Source organism: Lactuca virosa, chromosome 7 (assembly GCF_052849685.1).
Source record: "Lactuca virosa cultivar CGN04683 chromosome 7, Lactuca_virosa_CGN04683_v6, whole genome shotgun sequence".
Taxonomy (NCBI): domain Eukaryota; kingdom Viridiplantae; phylum Streptophyta; class Magnoliopsida; order Asterales; family Asteraceae; genus Lactuca; species Lactuca virosa.
The window spans coordinates 57831580-57837127 of NC_136432.1; the positions used below are offsets into that span (position 1 = coordinate 57831580).

General features: G+C 40.5%; 1 non-coding gene across 1 annotated transcript; it reads right to left on the minus strand.

The window, feature by feature from the left end:
- Nucleotides 1-4948: 4948 nt before the first annotated feature.
- LOC145128044 (small nucleolar RNA R71) lies at nt 4949-5055 on the minus strand. Its single transcript, XR_013716646.1, has one exon. It is a non-coding gene; the product is annotated as a small nucleolar RNA R71 (small nucleolar RNA).
- Nucleotides 5056-5548: the final 493 nt, after the last annotated feature.

Consider the following 5548-nt stretch of genomic DNA (forward strand, 5'->3'; position numbering starts at 1 on the left):
GACCCATCGCTATTGGAAGGTAACTCACCTCTATGTCGTGTACTGTCTGAACTGTCCCTGGCGCGAAGGTCGGCTCACCTCGACTCCTCAATCCCTACACGTTAACCTTCGATTCATTAAACCGAACATACAACCCAACCAGGGTCGGTGCCAAAAGTAGGCAAGTCAACATTGTTCAAAGTCAACGCCCAGTTGACCTGACTCGCCGAGTTGGTCTACCAACTCGTCAGTCCACGTCCCAATAACCCGATCCAACCCCGTCACCACTCGTCGAGCCTTGCGAGAACTCGTCGAGTTCTCCTTCATTCAAACCATCAGGACCATCCTCATCCGACTCGCCGAGTTGTATGAACAACTCGTCGAGTTCACCTCCATCCTATGAACATGTCCAGTCTGCAACTCGCCGAGTTGTATGAACAACTCGCCGAGTCCATCTTTAAGGGTTGGGAGATTTCCTCGGACTCGCCGAGTCTATTCATACACTCGTCGAGTCCCATGATCTCCAGGTCCCTTTACGAGTCTAACATTTACGGAACTTCCTTCCCGAACCACTTGTCCAACCACAGAAGGGATTTAGTGGTTACTAAACGCCGACTCGCCGAGTTCCAAGAACAACTCGTCGAGTCCCTTCTTGACCCTTACTATACAGTCGATTTAAATGGGTCTTAACATGTCAAAACCATAGATCTGGCCTCCTAATGTCCATTTTATACGTAAAGTTCCAAACTTGGAGGACAGGCATGGGGTTTTTGGCTCAAAATCCATAGAAGGTGCTCTACAATATGCATGGGGCTCTCATGGCCATAGAGTTGGCACCTTTATGCCATGAGACCCCTCTGATGACTCAGATCTGAAAGAAGAACCCCATGAATCATTTCACAAACCCGAAAATGGCTTAGAAAGCCCTAAATGCACCCAAAATCTAAGCCCTAAAGATGAAAAACCAAATGAAAGACCAAAACAGGAGGTATTTACCTTGATTGAGCTGGAGATGGAACAAGGTCTCTGGATCTACAAGCCCCAAATCGAATTCCTAAGCTTCTCCCTTCCTTTCAAGCTTCACAAACCACCAAAAGCACCAAAAATGGCCTTGGATCACTCAAAGCGGCTAGGGTTTCGATATGAGGTGTTCTGGGAGCATAAGGGACGAAGGAGGCTGTAATAAGATGTTTAAATTGGGTGCAAACCCTCAAATTTAGGGTTTCACCCAAACAACACCTACTCGCCGAGTCAGTCTTCCGACTCGTCGAGTAGGTTACTTAAACTGTCCGCGGATCCCGTCTCTACTCGACGAGTTGGGCCACCAACTCGTCGAGTCTCAGAGAAAAATGCATAAAATTCTAGAATTAAGGACATACCAGGAATCGGGTGCTACATGACCGGTGAGGGATTCTCCTTCCTTCATTCTAGTTGTTATCATGGAGGAAATGATTTCATACCTCTCCTGATGAGCACTCTGATGGTACCTATCCATCAGATCCTGGTGCATCTCAAAAGGGTAGAAATCTTCATAGGATTTCTGGAGTTCTGCTGTCATTGTGGCCAACATGATGCAAGACACCTTAGTGGCATCTTTCTCATGGGTAATGTACTGAGCAACCTCTTCAGGAGTAGCAGTCGACTCATCAACAACCTTCAGTTCTCTGTCAAGGACATACTCATTTCCCTCATAGCGAGTAATCATTCTGATGTTCCTAATCCATTCATTGAAATTTGAACCATCAAAAGTTACTTTCCCACACAAGTTCATTAGGGAAAAGGAGCCTATAGGGTTTGAGCCAGTAGCAGTGTTGGGAATACATCTGAAAGAAAGAAAGACGAGTTTTATTAGATAAAGAGTCCTTAATAAGTCACCCAAATGAAATATTAAGGCTAGGACCCTACAACCTATTTATAATTGGAAGAGGGATGCCGTAATCCAAGTTACAAAATAGTTGAAGGTAGGTAAATGACGATTTACCAATTTCCACCATGAAAAAACGAAAAAGATTATTAAGTTTTTTAATTGGATTTGAAACTCCTAGATCTTTTGAGATACATTGAACTTTCAATGGCATGTTTGAATCTCGATTGTGCCCTCTCAAGTTTGTGATTGGGATGCCGAGGATCACAAACAAGGTGTGAATAACCATGCAAATTGACTTGGTACCCACAACTTAATCACCTAATCAATGTGCCGGCTAACCACACGCGCTCCACCGATCTATGATAAAATCAGGTTACCCTTTGCCACTCTTACTAGTCCTTATTAGTGTTCCGGTTAACCACACACGCTCCACTAACGACTTTGTAAGGTACAAAGTGTAATTTCATGGGTTAGCACCTATTTTACATTTTCCTAAAGTAACTAAGATTGGGAATTAAGGTTTAATTACTTTATAATTTCATTATACTTTTAATGAGGATTAAGGTACTATCGTACCCGTTCGGCTAACGACCCTCCACCAGTCAAGGAAGCGGTGGGTGAGAGTGGATACCCATTAAGCTGCAATTTTATAGGCAACAACCTTATACGCTCCTTATATAAGGGTTGAATTTTAAACTTTTAAAACTCTAAGGTACAATTTGGAATTTAAAATATTAATTGTGTGAGACTTTACAAATTCCAAACTTGAGGGTAGGTGATAAGTCCATTTTATGAATGTCCTAAATTGTCATAAATCTGTTGAATTGATGTATAATTGTCCAAGAATGGCACTACTTTGATGAGTTGTTGAACTTCATATGTAGGTCAATATATTGTACTAAAAGTGGGCGGAACCTGCAAGTAAAACGGATTGCTAAAGGAATGATGAAACGTTGCTGGGAAAATTGACCATGCTTCAATGTTTTGGTCATATCTCAACATCTGGAGCCCCAATTGACATGAGTAAAGAATTTCTGGAAACTAGACAAGATTTGCTACAACTTTCGTTTTTTGTGATTCTACGTTTGTTTATGAATTCTATTATGCATTTTATTCATTTTAATCAAGTTATTTGTTTTATGAACTCAATGGAAGGCTAAACCGTTAGGGTTACTTCCGGGGATGTTTATGACTTTTGGATGAACACACTTGATTATTACTTGATTCTAATTAATTTCAATTGTTATTTTATGCTTCATATGATGATCTTTGGTAATGATAAGTGAAATTGGGTTGTATGAATTGTTTGATGTCATAATTAAGATAGTCTATTGTCAATTCATCATTTGTTCCAAGTTCAATTAGTTTAGAAATAAAGACAAGTGATTGAATCAACATATATTATTCCAACTTATGATATTGAATTTTAATGCGGTAATAGGTAGTTGTAAGACATTTTATTGCTAGTTCACTAATTGTCCCTAATCCATTTAGACATAAATGAGTAAGACAACTAGTTGAATGAACATCTAGTGTACCCAAAACTATGTGTTACAAGTTAATCAACCCCAATTGCATCTATGTAATTGAATTAGGATTCTAGGGAAGAAAGTGTGTGAATCTAAACTGTCCATAACTGAATCGGGAGTACTCTAGTTTTCTCATTGAGATTTTTACTTTTAATTAATAAATTTCCAAGCTTTTGTTTGAATTTTGTTTTAATATTTTTCGTGACAATTGCTAGTAATACTTTTCTTTTTATTGATTGCCTTGACACAAAGTTTAACCACGAACTCCTTGTGGATTCGACCCGACTTACCCTATCTACTTAGGTTAGTTGGTTTATTTTTGACCGAGACAACGACCTCGATCAAAATTTGGCGTCGTTGCCGGGGAGATTGTGCGCTTGAGCTATTGTGTTTAAGTAGTTATAGTTCTTTTTACTTTCATTTTCAATTCTCGTTTGCTGTTCACGTTTGTTTTATTTGTGTTGTGCAGGCACACCAGTGCATGCATACAAGACATAGTGGACGCTCTTCACCGCTTGCATTTGATCCGGAAATCGAACGAACAGCTCACTCAAATCGTGTCGCCAGAAGGAACATCAACACTATGAGTGTAGATAACATTGTCGTGGAAGATGTGGTCGAGGGGCATGAGGATGCAGCCAACAATCCTCTACCACTAGTTCCACCAGCAGCTCCTCAATTTCCAAACAACAACAATGGAAACAATGGGAATCATGGGAATAACAACAATGCGGGTGCACCAATCATCCAACCAGTACAGCCACAACCGAATAGAAACAACCGTGGCCAAAATGGTGGAAACGGAGGAAATTGGGCACAAAATACAGGAGGCAATGTAGGAAACCACAACGGTGGTAATGTCAGAAATCAGAACCAAAATCCTAGAAATGTTGGTCCTCAATTCGGTAATGGTGGTAACGAGGATGACTGGGATTTTGATGATGGAAGTGATAATGGACTTGGTTGGAATCAGAACCACAACGGTGGTAATAGGCGGAATCAAGGCAATCAGGGTGGAAACGGGAACTACAACAATAACTGGAACAACCAGAATTTTCCCAATGGTGGCAACAATGACTACAACGATGGGTTCGGAAATCAAGGCTTTGGGAATCAATATCGAAGGAATCCAAATGGTGGATTCAACAATGCAAATGGAGGATACTACAATGAAGGTAACCAATTTCCTCATCTTTACTTTCCGCAACCTAATAGACAATCCGTGGCGTCTCATTTTCAGCCGGGAGAGTATGATGATGCTTCACCTATACTCTTCGCGGAAGGAAATGAGCATCATGTGGAAGTAAGACCACAACTAATTAGTGTCTTACCTGTCTTTAGAGGCCATAAAACTGATGATCCATACAATCACCTCTATGAGTTCCTTGCAATTGCTAACGCGAATACTCCGCGAGGAACTAATAGAGACTCCTTTAGACTTCACTTATTTCCGTTCACTTTAAAAGAAAAAGCTAAGTATTGGTTCACTTCTCTTGCCCCCCATAGTATTACTACTTGGGAGCAATTAAAAACTAAATTTTTGCAAGAGTTCTACCCTGCTAGTAAAACAACGGAAATAAGAAAAGCGATACAAGATTTTGCACAAAAACCCAATGAAGAATTTCATGATGCATTTGAACGCCTCAAGGAATTGTTGCGTTCATGTCCACATCATGAATTTCCCCGTTGGCAACTTGTACGTTTCTTTTATGATGGAGTTGACACTGCCAATCAAACTATGATTAATGCCTCATCTGGCGGCACTATCATGATGCAAGATAGTGAAGACGCTTGGCGATTCTTGGAGCAGTTGAGTCATGGTTCAAAAACCAATTACTCAGCTAAGAAACGGGACAACCCAATTTCATCTGCTGCTTCAGTTGGACTAGACAAAAACTGGAAAGATGAAGTCAAATCTGATATTAATTCTTTAAATAAAAAATTTGACTTACTACTCTCTAGTCTAGGCAAAGAGAAAGGTGTGTTTTTTTCGCAGGGACAGAAGATATGTGTAAGCTGTGGAGATTCAGGACACATTGCAGATGAGTGCATGAGAAGTCAAGAGGAAATCAGTCAAGTGCACGGCTATGGTCAATTCCAAAATAATCCACGATCATTCAATCGGAACTACAACCAAGGCGGGAACTACAACAACAATGGGAATTTCAACAAC